The sequence below is a fragment of the Miniopterus schreibersii genome (assembly GCF_964146895.1).
Source record: "Miniopterus schreibersii genome assembly, chromosome: 20".
Taxonomy (NCBI): Eukaryota; Metazoa; Chordata; class Mammalia; order Chiroptera; family Miniopteridae; genus Miniopterus; species Miniopterus schreibersii.
This window is the reverse complement of record NC_138122.1, coordinates 19,185,978-19,203,207: the sequence shown is the minus strand read 5'-3', so window position 1 is coordinate 19,203,207 and position 17,230 is coordinate 19,185,978. Positions and strand designations below refer to the sequence as shown.

Genomic DNA, 17,230 nt, shown 5'->3' with positions numbered 1-17,230 from the left:
CATCCGGTGACAATGGAAGAAGACAGGCATTTAGGCAACTTAAAGCAGATTTAAAAACTAATTTGTTGACTCTTTTTTCCAAAGCTCACCTCTCCGTTGGAAGGCTGTGTGTTTCGCATAATGAGGCTGAAACCCTGAAATCGCTGATGCCTGCTCAGCTCCCTCTTTGTTGGGATTTCAATGGGCTCCCACCCCATGTGGGGGCAAGATTTCTTCTTGTTGCTCCGGCCAGGGTTTAATTGAATCATTTCACTCCCTGTACTTAAAATCTTTATGAGGCTTCACACTGCTGGAAGTATAAAGAGCGGGACACTTTTGGGCCCACAAGGCCCTGAGACGTGTCCGCCTTCACCATGTACCAACTCCTCCCCACCCCAAAGCTCTAATGTCCATGTCCTCGGTTCATGCCACTCCTTCCCACCTCAGGACCTTGGCACGTGCTGTTTCCTCTATCTCCCCATCCCTCTGCACCTGGTAAATCCTAGTCGTGCTTCAGATTCCAGCTCACTTTTCCCTTTTTGGGGGAAGCCTTCTTGTTAAATGCCCCAATTTGTGCACCCCCAATGCAGATACTTTCCTTCCTGCCAGTTACTTCAAGTTTGTAATTATATGACACTTCTCAGAGTCCTCTCCAGACTGGTCTCTGCAAGCGACTGGCTTCCACATGAATTATGAACACACATGTCACGAGCCAGAGGCCAAGCACAGACAGAAGGCTTGGTTTTCAGCAGCAGCTTTAGCTCCCTTGCGGCTGTCCTCATTTTACAGGTGAGGACACGGTGGCCAGAGACTGAGCCATTGGCTGTTAAGTCGCTAGCATCTGAAACCTAAAGAATGTTTATGTCTTGAGTGCCTGCCATGTGCCAGATACTCTTCTAGGTGCGCAGAGATGTCACTTACTCAACACTGAAAAATGAGTTCCACGTAAGTGAATTTTCCAGATACCTGAAGCATCACGCACCGAAATACTTAGCTAAACATGGGATCAGTTTTATACAGGGAATTATTCTTTACCCTTTCTCCTGCCCACTGAGTGGGAATTCACTGTTTCTTGGGGCTATCGCAGAAGCCAGCAACACTTTCACTGCTCTACCACACAGCACATTGTATCCCCGCATTCCCGCCTTCGTCCAGGTTTCACTTTCCACGGTTTCAGTTATCCGCGGTCAATTCCGGTCCAAAAACATTACGTGGAAAATTGCAGAAATAAACAATTCATACGTTTTAAATTGCACACTATTTTGAGTAGCATGATGAAATCTCATGCCATCCTGCTCCGTCCAGCCTGGCACGTGAATCATCCCTTTGTCCAATGCGCCCATACTCTGTGCCACCTGCCCGTTAGTCACTTAGCAGCCGCCTGCGTTTCCAGATCCACTGTCGAGGTGCTGCAGGGCTTGTGTTCCCGTAACATTTATTTTACTTAACAATGGCCCCAACGCACGAGAGCAGTGACGCTGGCAATTCGGAAACGCTACAGAGAAGTCGTAAAGCGTTTCCTTTACGGGAAAAGCGGGAAGTTCTCAACTTAATAAAAGAAAAAAATTGAATACCGAGGTTGCTAAGGCCTATGATTAAAAGCAAATCTTCTAACCCATGAAATTGCCTAATTTATAATTTCAACTTTATCGTAGGAAAGTATTATAGGAAAAAACCAGAATATATAGGGTTCGGTACTATCCGCGGTTTCGGGCATCCACTGGGGGTCCTGCGGGGCATCCCCTGCAGATAGGGGGGGCTGCTATCCATTGTTTCCTAATTGGTTACATAGCACTGAGATGAGCACAAGCGACTGACATGAGGAGGTGACTGGATCCCTGAATTGAAGTCTCCCCCACCGTGATTCTTTTGTTTTCACGCTTCTTATTTTCATAATCTCTTCACTGTACCCTTGTTCTCAGGCTGTCAGCTGTGGCTTCTGGCTGCTGTCACTGTGCTTTCTCTGCCATCCCACACACGTCTGACTTGCTCCTTCCCTGGGCTATGAGGCTGGGAAATGGGGTCGCCGAGCTGGTCAGAACGGTGTGTAAAGTAAGAGCCGACAGGGTCCGAGTGGAGAAATGTTGGCTCTTTTAGACACGGACCCGTTTTCCCATGTAGTCGGGTTTCCAGGGCAAACGGCCTGCAGTCGGGGTGATGCACCTAAGAGCTCGGTGAACATGAAAGCAAGTCTGGCTGTTTCAGACTCTGAATTTTCTGCCTGTCCCACAAAGTAGGCGTTCGAACTGCAGAGGGCCCAGGCCACCCACCTGTCGATGGACACGCTGTGAGGGAGAAACCAGGGCCATCTCAGCAAAGTGGGCCTTGCCTTGGGGACAACTCAAGAGAGAGAGAGAAACACGGGTGATCTGCCATCTCCAGAAACTTCCACACAGTTCGCCACAGCAAATGTCGTGTGGTCCCAGCCTCTCGGAGGTTCACGGATGGTCTGTGAATCTGCGAAACCAGAGCCTGGAGCCCTAGGCCCTCGAGTCACCTGCCGTTTACTGTCCTGGAAGGGGCCCCTCAGCCATCCACAGTCCCTCGTGACGGCCGGGACTGCAGCCTCGCCGACAGACCTGTGTTTGCCGTTGCTACGCCTGTGAGGATGGACCCTGGCTTGGCTCCTGTCACATCCGTGTTAATAAACGAGAGGGAGAGGAATGGAAACCTTCCCCGGAGGGGTTCCTAAAATAGCTCATTGCCTCCACCTGGGAAAGACTGGTGACACAGCAGAGAGCGGAGGCAGGAGGGAGGGTGGCTGAGCACAGAGGCTTTGGGGTCACACAGGACTGAGCTCAAACCCTAGCTCTGCCATTTATGGACTGTGTGACCCTGGACACGTGAATGAACCGCTGTGAGCCTCAGTGTCCTGATCTGTAAAGTGGAGACAGAGGTCCCTTAATGCACAAGGACTCAAGGAGAGAATGGAAGTGAAGCTCTGATGACAACGCCTGGAACTGTAAACACCCTACAAGCAGAAGCCATGAGGTCGATGGGGATTTTCATCATCAGGCGGATCAGCAGATCGGGGTCCTGAAGGACCACCTTGGCGCAGAGGCCAACACACATTAAGGTTTTGGGGTTACTCTGATTAGAAAACGGGGCCATAAAAGGCCAGACTGAAAAAGTCCTTAGCAATTATATGACTCCTCTCCCATTCTACAGATGGGACAACTGAGGACCCAATAGGAGACAAGACTTGCTCAAGACCACAGAGTCAGTCAGTCAATGGGTAGCAGAGTGAGGGCCCTTCACTGTCCATCCAGGGACTCTTCTCTTCACCCCAACTTGCAGGACAACACAGAGGATTTAAAGGCAGCAGCAAATACACTATTTGGAAGCCGAGCTAGAGACTTGACCATCAGGGCGTGAGGAGTGTGCTGAGTCGCCAGGATGCATTTGTTGGAGTTGGGGCTGGGAGGGGCACACAGCTGTCCTCCGAGATTTCCATCTCTTCCCTTCTGTGGGTCTCCATCTCCCCATCTAAGGATTCTCCCAGCTCATGAAGTCTCTGGAGTTGCCGCCCATTTCCTGACCCTCTGGATGCCCTGCCTGTGGATAGATGGGAGCCTGATCCACAGTCACCGACCCCAGTACATTGAGTTCTGGCCTCCTCTCTCCAGGCCAAGGCCCAGGACCCTGGCGGGGCTTTTTAGCTCAGAGGCGAGTAATTTTTTTCAGTAAAGGGCCAGAGAGTAAATATTCGGGGCTTTGCTGGCCATATGGTCTCTGTCACAACTACTCGACTCTGCAGTTGCAACTGAAAAATAGCCATAATCTATAAACGGAAGGGCATAGCTGTGTCCCAATAAAACTTTACTGACGGAGCCAGGAAGCGAGCCGGATTTGGCCTGTGGGCCACGGTTTGTCAAGCCCTGTCCTAAATCATTCCAGGCTGCGTCCGGCACCTCCTCTGGGACTCGCACAGGACACTCCTGGTGTGAACACTAAAATGCTCATTTTGGAAAACCTGTCAATTTCCGACACCGGGATGGTTGGTCTCCAGGTCTGGGATCCTGTGGCCCCTGGTTTCTCCCATCTCGACGCTGCTCTGGCTGTCACATTCAACTGTCCCCTCCATCAGGAAGCGAAAGAATAGGAGGAAGGGCTGCTGTTTCCGATGTGCCAGGCACTGTGCGAAGGGCCCTGTCAACATGATCGCCTTTGATCCTCACAACCACCTGGCTGGGGTGGGGTGGGGTGGCTGCAGATGGTCCCAGGGAAGGGCCAAGGCTGGGCTGGATCCTGGCCTAATCTGCCTGCAGAACCCACGTTCTCCTGCTTTCTCTCCAGACTGTCAGCTTCTTGAAGACAGAATTGGTGTCTCTCATCTCTGTATCATCAGTGCCCAGCACCGAGTATGATTCCGAGCAAATACGAAGTGTCAGCAAATACTGATGCTCAATGAATGAATGAATGAATGAATGAGCAACCACCACCCCCCTACACACACTCCATCCAATAGATACTTCTCATTTCCATGAAAGATTCATTCCTGCCTACCTAACCTCCAGGTGAGTTAAGGATGCCAGCATGTCAAACCTGCCTGCTGGCATTGGGGAGGCAGTGTGACATCATGGTCAAAAACATGGTCTCTGACATCAGGTGATCTGGGGACAAATCCCAGGTATGCCTCTTCTGGGCTGTGTGACCCGGGCAAATCAACTCACCTCTCTGAGCCTCACAGATTATAGCAGAAGATTGTAAAAGAAACTGCTTGGGTAGGGTTGTTGTGAGTAATAGACGAAAGATATATAAAGCCTCTGGCATGGAGTGTGGTATCTGGTAAATACTCCGCAAACATCTATCATTATTATTATTAATATTATTATTATTACTGCTGATGTTGGGATGAGCAGAAAGCAAGGTAGGAATGGGACATCCATGGTGAGAAGCACAGGTGTTCGTTATGCAGTTAGACAGGGAAGCCCAGACTGCTCGTAGCTGCACTGGTTAGCTGTCACCGCAATAATGCTGCGTAACAAACATACCAAAGCCCCACGTGCAGCAGGAGGCATTTATTCAGCCAGCCTGGTTGTGGCTGCGCTAGGCAGGCTCTTCACTGAGGTTCGGGCTCAGGGTGGCTGGACATGTGTTCATTCTGGGGCCAGGCTGAGTGGACAGTGGTCACCTTGGGGGAGCTCTTCTCCCTGCTGTGGCTGAAGGCTCCCCAAGCCCTTGGCTTGGAACAAACACCCTGTCACTTCTGCCTCACCCTAAGGGCCAAAGCTGGTCAGATGGCCGAACCCAAAGTGAAGGACCAGGAACATCAACCTGTCCCTTGTGTGGCCAAGTTGCGGGGCAGGACATGGACACAGGGAGGAAGGAGGAATTGGGGTCATTGATGGATGCACCCCAGTAACCAAACACCAGCCAAACCCCGCAAAGGGGCCTCACACTGCCCTGCCCTGTCTGGTCACCAGCTTCCTCTCCGGCCCCTGCCCCATCAGCTCTGGGCAAAATCTGGAAGAGACCCTTAGCGGTAACACGTGTAGTCCTTGGGGACTCCATCCCCATCTTCCCAACATCTGGACCTGCTCCAGGGAGCCATTCATCTCGGGCAATTTCTTTCCTTCACTTGATTTGTTTATTTAAGGAAAACAAGTTGCTCCTAATTAGAGACACTGCTGTCGAGATGCTCGGCGCATCCGAGGCTGCCGACGTGCAGACCTTCTGCCTGAACCGATACCTGCGCTCGTAACATCTGCGGCTTTGCTCGGCACCAGCTCTAAAGCCAGGCTTCTGGTGACAGGGCCTCGGGCGGTGGAGGGAGCCGAGGGCAGGGGGTCCACGGGCTTCGGAGCTACGGCACAGAGGAAATGAGCAGGCCGCCCAGGGCCCGCACCCGCACCCACCGCCACCAGCACTCAGGTGCACAGCAGGAGCCCGGTTCAGGCCCGAAGAGCAGGCGGGAGAGTCGTCGGAAAGGTTCGGAAATGTTTTCTGTTTGGAGGCTCTCAGCCGTGTTTACACCACGCACATGCACATGCACACGCGCACACCTTTACACCCCAACGGACACTCAGACCCGCAGAGGTGCACATCTCGGAAACACACACGTACACAGGAGACACGCACAGAAGTGGCACAGCCCGACAGACAGGCAAACACGCTCGGAAACACAATGGACACCCAGGAACATTCAAGAAAGTGCAGGGCAACGCCCCAGGTACACGCTCAAAACTTACTCGTCCACAGGCGACATGCACCAAGGTTACACTCAACATCCCAAAGCACACAGTTACAGACACTCACATACGCACGGAGACACGCTGAATGGACACTAACCAACACATCCAGATGCCGGCTCTAGGAAGCACACACCTACACACAGACGCAGCCAAGCATGCAGTGCTACACACAGCACACACACTCAGCAACACGTGTGTGCACACAGATGCACAAAGAGTTTATGCCTGGTACATAGACGTGCACACCCACAGAAGCACACGAATACATAGAGATGCAATCAAGTGCACCCTCCAACACTCATACATACGCATGCCCAGAGCATCACGCATGTTCACAGGCACTCACAGAGGTTACACCATGACCGACAGATGCACACACATACACCGAGAGGCAATCGGGTGTTCAGTGCTGCACACATGCATGTACTTAGAGACACACAATTTACGTTGAAATCCATGTAGACAGGTAAGTGCACACCACGGTTCATACGTCATCAGTACACACGCATGTACACTCACAGGCGCCCACACAGACGTGTGCGGACAGCATGGGCAGCTGGCAGAGCGCGCAGCAGGCAGACCCGCACAGCTCCTCAAACACAGGTACTACCGCACACACCCCGAGCACACGCGTGGAGCCGTGGAGCCACGCACCTGCCTGGCCACAGAGATACATCCAGCTCACATGCAAACCACTGCTTAACACTCACAAGCGCACTGACTCACACAGGCACGTGATCTCTTGAGGGCACACGCATGCACACGTACTCATAAACCCGTTCGTGCCATCTCCTGCGTACACACTCACACTGACACTGTTCTCAGACGTGTGCACACACAATTCAGGTTTTGATGTCAGTCATACTCACATGAGCACATGTGCCCAAACCTGCATGAGAACACACACACTCGCACACATGAGTCTACACGCACACCCACACCCTACTCCACCAGGAATGCAAGCTGTTCATTTTCTCGGTCCAGCCCACAGACTGAGCTAGCCCACGGCGGAACTGCTCCTGCTCTCCCCGCTGCATGCCCATTAACACTTCACGTCAGCAGAGACGAGGTCTGCCTTCCCCACGGCGGCTCAGCACGGACCCCGCAGAACCTTAGCTTGGGGAGGGACACAGATGTCCCAAGCCTCAGAACCACTCAGAGAGAAATAAGTCTGACCAATCTATTGCGTTCCGTTCCCCTACAATCTCAGCAATCCCGTCCCCAGCCTACACACACACACATGCACGTAAGGCACTGTCCCCAGCGTGGCTGTTCCTGCAGGGAACAGCAGCCTCGCCGGCTCAGACAGCCTCCCCAGACTGAGCGCCTGACAGCCAGACACACCGAACTTCTCTGCCCTGGGTCCCTACATAGCTGCAAAGTTGAAGCCATGGAGACAGCTCACCTCCACCTCCTGTTGTCATGGTGACACAGCAGCTGGATGCCTCAATTCCTCCCCAGATGGCCCTGGGCTCCCCAGTAGGAACTGCTGGTCCAGCCAGGCTTTTAGGCGGCAGCAGCGAAGGGGCGGGGACTGCAGGTGCCAGGTGATTGCAGAGGACAAGGGCCCTGCCCCCCGCCAAGAACCACCTGGCGCTCACGTGGGGTAGGGCCGGCCTTCCGGGGGAAACAGCAGCCAGATGCCCACGCACAAGACCTGAAAGCAGGCAGCTCTGCTGCTGTGTTCGCGGAGCTGCACTCCCGTCTCCACTGGATACACTAAGTGCTTTCGTGCACCAGCCCGGTTAGTCCGCCCTACAGCCTATGAAGTTGCAACTATGAGCTCCCCATTTCACAGCGGAGGGAGCGAGGTTCAGGGGTGACGTGCGGGTCAAGCTCAGATGTGTCCAAGACCCAAGCCTCTTTTTTTTTTTAAAGATGTCTTTTTATTGATTTCAGAGAGAGGAAGGGAGAGGAAGAGAGATAGAAATATCAATGATGAGAGAGTCATTGATCGGCTGCCTCTTGCATGCCCCCTATTGGGGATCAAGTCGGCCACCCGGGCATGGGTCCTGACCCAGGAATCGAATCTCGATCTCCTGGATCCTAGGTCAATGCTCAACCACTGAGCCAAGCCGGGCCCCAAACCTCTTAAACACTAAATTACATCAACTCCTGGGATTTTGAAAATCTCATCTGTGATAATTGCTCAGGGTCATGGTGTCTGAACTGGGACTTCTGAGGATACGTGAAATCTCTTCCTTTTATGGAAGCAGCAACAGGGGCCCAGAGAGGTCTACTGATTTTCCCGAAGTCACATAGCGTACTGAGGGCAGACTTGAAACTGAACCTCCTGACTAAGACATAGGGTTCCCCTAGGATATCAAGAACTGGTCTCTGACACCCTAGAGGAATCAATATCTGGGTCTTAGCGGCCTAGGAAAGCAACTCCTGGGCTGGCCCCAGGTCAGGATCCCAAGCAAGGGCAGGAGGTCCTCAGACTCCCACCTCATGACTCAAATACTGTCCAAGAACCACCCAGCAATGCTATTCCCCAGAGGCAGCCACCCAGCCCGAGCGGCGGTTACAGGAACATGTCCCACCTTTGGGCCATGGCCAGAAGCACCTCTACTGCCTGCCATGCTGACCAGCTACTCCATCAAGATGACCCCAGCCCAGGTCTGGAACCCCAGTGAGGAAGCATGGTGCCTTCTAAAAGGCTGTGACCACAGGGGTGGCTCCAAAGGGATCCTTGGAGACTAGGTGGCCTCTCTGAATCATGCTTTTCATTAGGAGGAAAAACAATCTGGCCAAACTCATGAGCTATGTGCTGGCCTCAGCAGAGCCTCTAGGGGCTTGGAGTGTGGGGGGACCACCCACATCCTCAGAGCTAGCGATGAGAATGCCCGGAGTCCCTACCCAACTGTCCATTCCAGCCCCATTTTTGCAAAAAGTTTGCACCTCCCCAAGCTCCAATCTGAATGGTCTCATTGAGCAGCCCAGGAAACTTCCCCCAAATCTTTTGCTCATCTAAGGAGCTGCAAGGAACGGAGGGTGATCCCTGTCTCTCCTAGTGGCTCTGCCAAGGAGGTGAGTCCTCTCCTGGGATGACACTTGGGGGGCTTGGATGGAGGTGATCTGGCTGAATGGGACTCCCTGCCCTCCATTTCCCTCTCCCTCTCCTTACACACACACACAGAAGGGACATAAACCAAGCCTGCAAAGCACTGGACACGAAGCCCATCACCTGGGCAGCCCCGGACGCTGGCTCCAGATAACAGGGAGCCTCGGCGACCAGAGTACCATCCCCAACAAATACCGTGAAAAGCCAGCTTGCAAAGATGACCAGCTCCTTCTCCCTCAGAACTCTGAACCCCAAGAAGGGGGCGGGTGAGTCATGAATCAAATTAAAAGGGCCCACTGCCTTCCCCCTGGCCCAGCTCAGCCTGAGGAGCCCTTGAGTGCCTGCCTTTGGGGGACCCAGCGGGATGTCCAGAGGAATGATGCCTGGATGAGCCAGAATGTCCCACCCTCTGCCAGAGAAGAGAAAGTTTGTCATTTCCCCAGAGCTGGGCTGTCACCGCTCTGGGTTCTTTACTCACCTGGCTCTGGGCGCCGAGCCCCCAGCCTGCGGAGAAGCCCGGGTGGGGGGCAGGAATCGCTTAGCAGCGGCTCGGCGCCCCACTCCCTTAGGGAACCCCCTTACCGGGTTCAGCCCCCTCGGCCCTTACCTGATGGGGGTCTCAGCCGCTTGCAAACTCTGCGGGCGGAGCGCAGCCGGCGCCCGGGGTCCCTCCCGGAGACTCCGCGTCCCGCTCTGCGGGCGCCTTTCCCAGCCGCCAGCCGCTGCAGTGGCACCAGGGAGAGCGGGGTCCGGGCTTCCGTTCTCGCCGCCGCGGCTCCTCCAGCAAGGGCCCGGGGGCCGTTTCTCCGGGGCTGGCGCAAGGGGCCCCTCCGCGCCTCCAGCGGGAAAGTGGAAGTGTGCCGTCCTGGATGGCAGCGGCGGCGGCGACCGCGGTGGCCGGGGAGAGGAGGCGGTGGCGACGCCAGCCGGCGAGCTGGGAGGACGGGCGGAGGCAGAGGAAGTGCGAGCCGGGCTCCCGCGAGCCTGGCGCTCGGGCGGGAGGCACTGCGGGGACCCCGCGCCGCGGCGAGGCCCCGCGCACACGCCCGTCCGGGGGATGCCCGGGCCCGGCGCGCGCGCGCACGGCGCGGGCAGCGGGGCGCGGGGCGCCGGCTGCGGCTGGACCTGAGCTGCGGCCGCCTCGCCGCTCGCCCGCCGCCTCCTCCGCGCCGCGTCCTCGCTCCCCCCGGACTTCAGGGCTCCAGCCCCAGCCCCCCGAGCCGCTGCCTCCGCCGCGCCCGCAGCGCCCCAGCCCGGCGCGCTCCTCGCACGGAGCCGCGGCACTGCCTGCCGCTTAACTCCTTGCGTGCCACCTGGCCCGCCCGCAGCCTCCCGGGGAGCTGGGCAGAGCCGTGCCAGGCCTGCCGCGGAGCTCGGGCAAGCAGCCTCTGCCTCGGAGCCTCAGTTTACTCCTCTGGAAAATGGGCTGGAGGGACCCACGCCCTAGGGGCATTTGGCAGATTCACTGAGCCGATTATGCCGAGTGCCAAGCTGCCTGGCGTTGAGGAAGCGCGCAGTAAATGGCAGGGTACCCATTGCTGCTGCTGCTGCTGCTGCTGCTGCTGCTGCTGCTGCTGTTTCACAGGGCGCCTCACAAACAGTAAACGCCCGATAAAGGGCCGTTTGGGTTTTGGCATTTAGTTTTCTGTTTTAACAGGCAAGTGGGTTTAAGCTGTGTGGCCTGTGGCTGATCACTTACCCTCTCTGAGCCGATTTCAGAAGACTCCTTCCCAAGCTGTGTGACCTTGGGTATGTCTCAGCAGACCCTCTGAACCTCTGTATCTTCATCTGTAAAGTGGGAACAGTAAATAATGATAGACAGGCCCACCTGCAAAGGATCGACAGGGAATCTCTGGGAAAGAAGCCCACCTTCTGATGTGACATGTGACACGATCCACCTCTGACCGAGAGCCTCCTAAGTGCCAGACACCTAGTTATGTAGTTTTAAACATAGGATCTTATAAAGTCATCTAGACAACCCAGGAAGCAATTAGCTCCCTCTCCATTTCTCAGATGGGAGAACTGAGGCCCGGAGAGGTTAAGAGGCTCTCCCTCGGTTGGTACAGCTAGGAAGAGCAGAGCTGGGATTTGAACGCTGGACTTTCTGACTCCAAACCAGCATCTGTTGAGCTTGGGACTCAAGGAGAGGCTCTAAAGTGGCCATGAGCAGACCATTCTCTGTCGGGACTAGCAACAAGAATCGGCATCTGCATTTATTTTATTAAACCGCATTGTTTTTCCGAACTGATTCTTCCCTAATGTAGATCATTCAGAAAATGCTGGAAAGTATGAAGGAAAACTGATCAAGCCAATTCCCACCACCCAGAGATAATGGTTATTAACATCTGGCTGTATCTCCTTCCAGTCTTTTTCCATACCTGCATGTAAAAGCTGTTGACACAGAGAGAATCTTCCCAATCTCCCTTAGGAACGGGAATTGGGCTCCCCATGAGGCAAAAAAGCTCCAGGGTTGCAATCAAGCAGGTGAGGCTCCGGTGCTAGGCAAGTGTCCTTGGGCTGGTCACTTGTGCCTTCAAGCCTATGCTTAAAAAAAAAAAGTCATCTATGAAAGGATGAATTATGTCTCCCCTGACGGCTTGACAGGGTTGTTGGGAAAGTGAGATTAAAAAACACCTTGAGAATAGCAAAAGCTGTAAAAAGTATAATGGCAGTGTTATAATCATCACTCTCATCATCATAAAAACACAAAAGAACAGAGCATCGTGGCATCTTGTAGTGGTTTGTTTCTCCCCGTATGGATGTCCACCACTTTGTGATGGACCCATCACAATTCACTGGAAGAACTGTCTGTCCCCCACTGCTCTGTGACCCCACCTTTGTCATAAAGCATGTGTCCCTGTGTGTGGAGGGGCCAGGTCAGGGCTCTCCATTCAGTTCTCTTGGCCAATGTGGTTATCTCTGTGCTATATTTGGTCAGCTTTATCACACGGTCTCAATTACTACAGTTTTATAATAGTCTTGGTATCAGTAAAACACGTTCCTTCTTTCCCCTGCAAGATTATTTTTGGCCTTTTGCATTTACATATACATTTTAGAATCGGTTTATCAAATCCTTCACTCCACAGCAACAACAACAAAAGACCTATTAGATCTGGATTGGGATGGCGTTGGGTCTACAGGTCAATCTGAGGACATTTGCCATCTTTCTAATATTGAGTTTTCTCATCCCCCTACCTCACACCATACACACAAATCGATCCCGGTTGGGTTGTACATCTAAATGTCAAAGGCAGAATGACAAAGCTTCTAGAAGTTTATAGACGAGATGATCTTTATAACCTGGAGGTAAAAAGATTTCTTAAACCAAGCAAAAAGGCCTATCCATAAAGAAAAACACTGATATATTTCATTACATTAAAATCAGAAGAACCTCTCTTTATTAAAAGACACCATTAAAAAGAGAGTGGAAAGTCAAACCACAGAAAACAGGTATTTTTCAACACGCATAACTAAATAGGGGCTCTGATCCAGGATTTGCAAAGAACTTCTACAAATCAAGGCAGAAAACCCCACCAAATGTCCAGAAACTGGACAGACATTTCACCAAAGAGGATGTCCACAGAGCTAATAAAGTCATTAAAAGGTGCTCAATCTCATTAGAAATCCAGGACATACCTATTAAAACTGTAAGGAGACACCACTACATTAAAATGACAAAGACTGGACAATCGCAGGTGCCGGTGAGAATGCGGAGCGACTAGAAACCGAGTATTCTGCTGGCAGGAGTGTAAATGGCACGAATGCTCTGAAAACCGTGGGGCGCTATCTACTGACGCTGAACAGACACCCTCCCTACGGCCAGCTTGTCCACCTCCTAGGTATGCAACCAGCAGAAATGAATGCTTATGTCCATCAAAAGACATGCATGAGACCGTTCACAGCAGCAATTTTGGTGGCTTATAACAGCAGTTTTTTACAACCCCGAGCAACTGAAATGTTTGCCAACAACAGAGTGAGCTGGCTGTGTAGAGTCATGTGCTGGAATACTATACAGCGATGAAAATGACCAACTCCCAGCCAGAAACAGCCCCAGGGGTGAATCAGAGACGCATAATATTGAGTGATAGAAACAGAGAGTACTTGCTGTATATTTTCACAACTCAGCTTCAATGTATGAAGCCAGAATGGTGGTATATCTGAGGGGGATGAGAGCTATAATTGGGGGGAGCACTTGGGGTTTCTGGCATGCTGGATGTCTTTCCTTTCTTGATCTGGCTGCTAACTACACAGGTGTTTGTGGTAAGTCATTGCCCTGTGAGTTTACACATTGAGCACTTTTCTGTCTATGAGTTAAACCTTAACTTTTGAAAAAGCTGTTTGTTTTTAAACTGAGAATTCTTCAGCAAAATAGAACTGGGTTCAAACATGCGCTTTGTTACTTTCTGGCTGTGTGACCATGGTCAGGTTATTTAATGTCGCCCAGCCTTTGGCGATATTTCTCTAAAGTGGAAAGATGGGAACTCGCCCCCCGAAATGTCAGCCAAACCCTGGCAGAGCTCAGAGGGTTAAGACGAAGGACGCTGGAGTCAACAAGACCTGGGATGGAGCCGCAGCTCTGCCACCTCCTAGCTGGGGGGCCTTGGGTCAATTAATTAACCTCTCTGGGCCTCCTCTTTAGAAACATGGAGAACTATCATTAAATAGTTCCAACCTTGTGAGGATTTTAGGGATTAACTGATAGGCATATATAGACAGCGCCTGCTATACATGTCATTTTTATGCACTCCAGAATTCAAGCGTGTGTGGGTTTCTACTGTCAGATTTCCTTTCAGGCACCAAACACTGACTCACACATCACTGTTAACGGGTGGAAGAAAGAATAAAATTGAGAAAAGGAAATTGCAAAGGTCACGGTGACGTCGTCCTAGGTGCGGATACTCGATGGAGGAGGTCCCTTCATGGCGCGGAGTTTGGGCACGATGCCCAGGTGGGCTGGCCACTCCCACCTGCGTGTTTGCTTCCTCCGTGGCATTTCTCTCTGCTGCCCGGCCCCTCCATTCACCGCCTGGCTGTGAGCTCTCAGCACCCCCGGCCCACCTGATCCTGGCCGGGGCTCTGTCTGCCATGCAGACTCCTGGACGCCAGGAGCAGGGCCTTTTAACCACTCGGTCTGCCCAGCACTCAACACAGTCCTTGGCGCCCAGCAGGTTGTCTCAGGCCGTTCTGGCTGCTGTAACAAAATAGCATACACTGAGTGGTTTATAAACATCAGATGTTTCTTTCTTACGGTCCGGAGGCTGGGAGGTCCAAGTGGAGGCCCCAGCAGATCCAGTGCCTGGTGTGGGCCGCTTCTTGTTTCGCAGGTGGCCCTGTTCTCGATGTGCCCTCCCACGGTAGAAGGGGGGAGGGAGGGAGCTGGGGTCTCTTTTATAAGACACTAACCCCACTCATCAGGGTCCTAGCCTAATGACCTCCCAAAGGCCTCACCTCCAAATACCATCACACGGCGGATTAGGGTTCAACATATGAACATTGGGGGTACACACATGTTCAGTCTGTGGCCTAGGTGCTCAGAGGAAAACTGATGAATTTTTAATCTGCACCATAGCTATGCAGATGAAAAGAAAACCATTAAAATTCTGGTTAGCCCTGGCCGGGTGGCTCGTTTGGTTGGAGCGTAGTCCCTTACACCAGAGGGTTGTGGTTTGACCCCCGGTCAGGGCACATACCTAGGTTGGGGTTTGATCCCCCCAAGTCAGGACGTGTATGGGAGGTAACCGATTGATGTTTCTCTCTCTCTTCTTACCCCTCTTTGTAAAAATCAAGAAAAGCATATCCTGGGGTGAGAATGAAATAAAATAAAATTCCGGTAAAAGAAGCAAAGGTACATCAATGTAATAGACGGCACACTGCAGCACATTTTAACGGCAGGAAAATGAAAGAATCTAAATGCCCATGAACAAGAGAATAGATGGATTAGTTCGGATACATCCTTAAAGGGGAGCACTAGGCAGCAGTGAAAATTAATGAGCTAGAACTCTACCGTCATGGAGAAAGCTCAAAATGATAGTGTTGGGGGGGGAGGGCAGGCTAGCGGCCAAAGGACATATACAGAATAATATCACTGAATAAAGTTCACTGAATATCACTAAATATCACTGAATAAATCTGAAAAATAATTCAGTATATTTTTACGAGTACATACCTGTGTAATAAAGGCGCAGAAACGCAGTGGGAAGGATGGACACCAAATTAAAGAGAGAGGTTGAAGCTTAGAGAGATTGAAGCTTCTTGCGGACTGGGTGGAGCAGGGAGGAGTCCAGAGAGTTTTAACTGCTTTTTTAATGTTTCATCTCTAAGGCAGTTTGGTGAGTACATAGTTCTGTTGATCTCTGAATAGGCTTTTGTATGGCTGAAACATTTCATTGCAGGAAAACACCAACTGAGGCGGCAGCTGAGCGTGAAGGCTGGAGTGGCGCTGGCCTTCATCCTACCGTCATTCTGACATTTCCTGTGTGTCTTCAGGAAGGGATTTAACCTCTCTGAGCTTCAGTTTTCTCAACATTACAACAGGGCTGATAAAGCTTGGAAGAATGAAATGAACTAATCTGTGTAAATTATTTAAAGCGATGTAAGCACTCAACAAAGGATAGCTATTCTCACAATGAATCATCGATGGCAGTCAATTTCAAATGATTTGAGAACTGGAAGCACCTAAGAAGATCACCTGTTTCTAACCTTCTTTACAGATGAAACCTCTCGAGGCTGCAGAGGTTGAATAAATGGTTTGAGGTCACGAGGTGTGTAAAGGCACAAGTGAGGATCTGAGGTGTGTGGAGGGACCCCCTGGGGAAGGCGTCACATGGGACCTCTGCTAGGAGCTCCTCCCACAAGGCCTACAGAAAGCCACTGATGGTCATATGGGGAACATGCTAAAATTGGGCCATAGATCTCAGAGGCAGCAGGCCACCTCTAATGCAGTTGCACCCTTTGTATCCCAATCCCAAAGCATATTTATATCATCACGAAAGAGACCGAGAATAAAATGATCGGCGCATCCATTGCTAATTTAGATTTTTAAATAGTAGAAAAGTCTGCCGCCTAACACAAACACGCACCTGTGATCACAAGGATGCACGTGGTAGAATGCGCTATTTGTCATAGCCCCGAACTGGGCACCATTCAAATGCCCGTCAACGAAGAATGGATGATGGTGTTGCGTTCGACAGACTCCTACCCAGCAGTGGGAACAAAAGGACTACTGCTTCCACGATCGCATGGAAAAAGGAACAAAAGAGGCCAGACCCACCCAAAGGTGCTGCCTGCTGCCATTTATACAAAGTTCAATAATTGCAAACCTAACCAGGCTGCTGCAAGTCAGAAGAGTGGTTACACTTTGGTGGGAGGTTGTTGCTGGGAGGGGTTCGTGGGTTCGGGGGTGCTTCATGGGGCTGATAATGTTCATCTGGGTGCTGGTTACATGGGTGCTCCCTGTGAAAATGCATCAGCTGTACACTTATTATTTGTACCCTTAGGGACGTGTGTTACACTTCAATTAAAATGTGTTTTTTTTTTATGTGAGAATTAGCCAGTTCCAGTCATTTTAACCTTTGTTATCGACGCCTGCGCACCATCATGAATCAAGCCATGTAATAAAGAGGGTGAATGCAGGCCTCTAAGTTATCATCTCCTCCTAAGCCTTGACCTTGAACATGCCCGCTGTACCAGCTTTCATTTCAGCCTCACTGAAAGGGGGATTGTCTACACAGGACCCGGCCAGATGGAGATAAGGGCCATTACTCAGGACATCTGATCTGGAGAGACGGGCAAACCACCCCGCTTATCTGATTTGGCAGTTTCCTGGGATCAAATGACCCAGATAATGGTCAGTCTGCCATGGTGACACCACACATCCTGGCCAAAACACCCACGAGGTGGACCCTTTCCCTGGGGCCATATTTGGGAGCAGAGAGGAGAAGGCCCATGCCACCCTTGGGTCTAATTTCTGCAAGAGGAGCTGGGGGAGCTCTTG

At 51.9% G+C, this 17,230-nt stretch overlaps 1 protein-coding gene across 1 annotated transcript in view; it reads right to left on the bottom strand.

The window, feature by feature from the left end:
- The window catches only part of WSCD2 (WSC domain containing 2), a 60,325-nt gene extending 50,014 nt beyond the window's left edge, over nucleotides 1–10,311 (bottom strand). The window contains exon 1 of the mRNA XM_081123327.1: nucleotides 9,845–10,311. The gene's annotated coding sequence lies outside the window, so the exon portion shown is untranslated. The remainder of the gene's footprint in view (nucleotides 1–9,844) is intronic.
- Nucleotides 10,312–17,230: the final 6,919 nt, after the last annotated feature.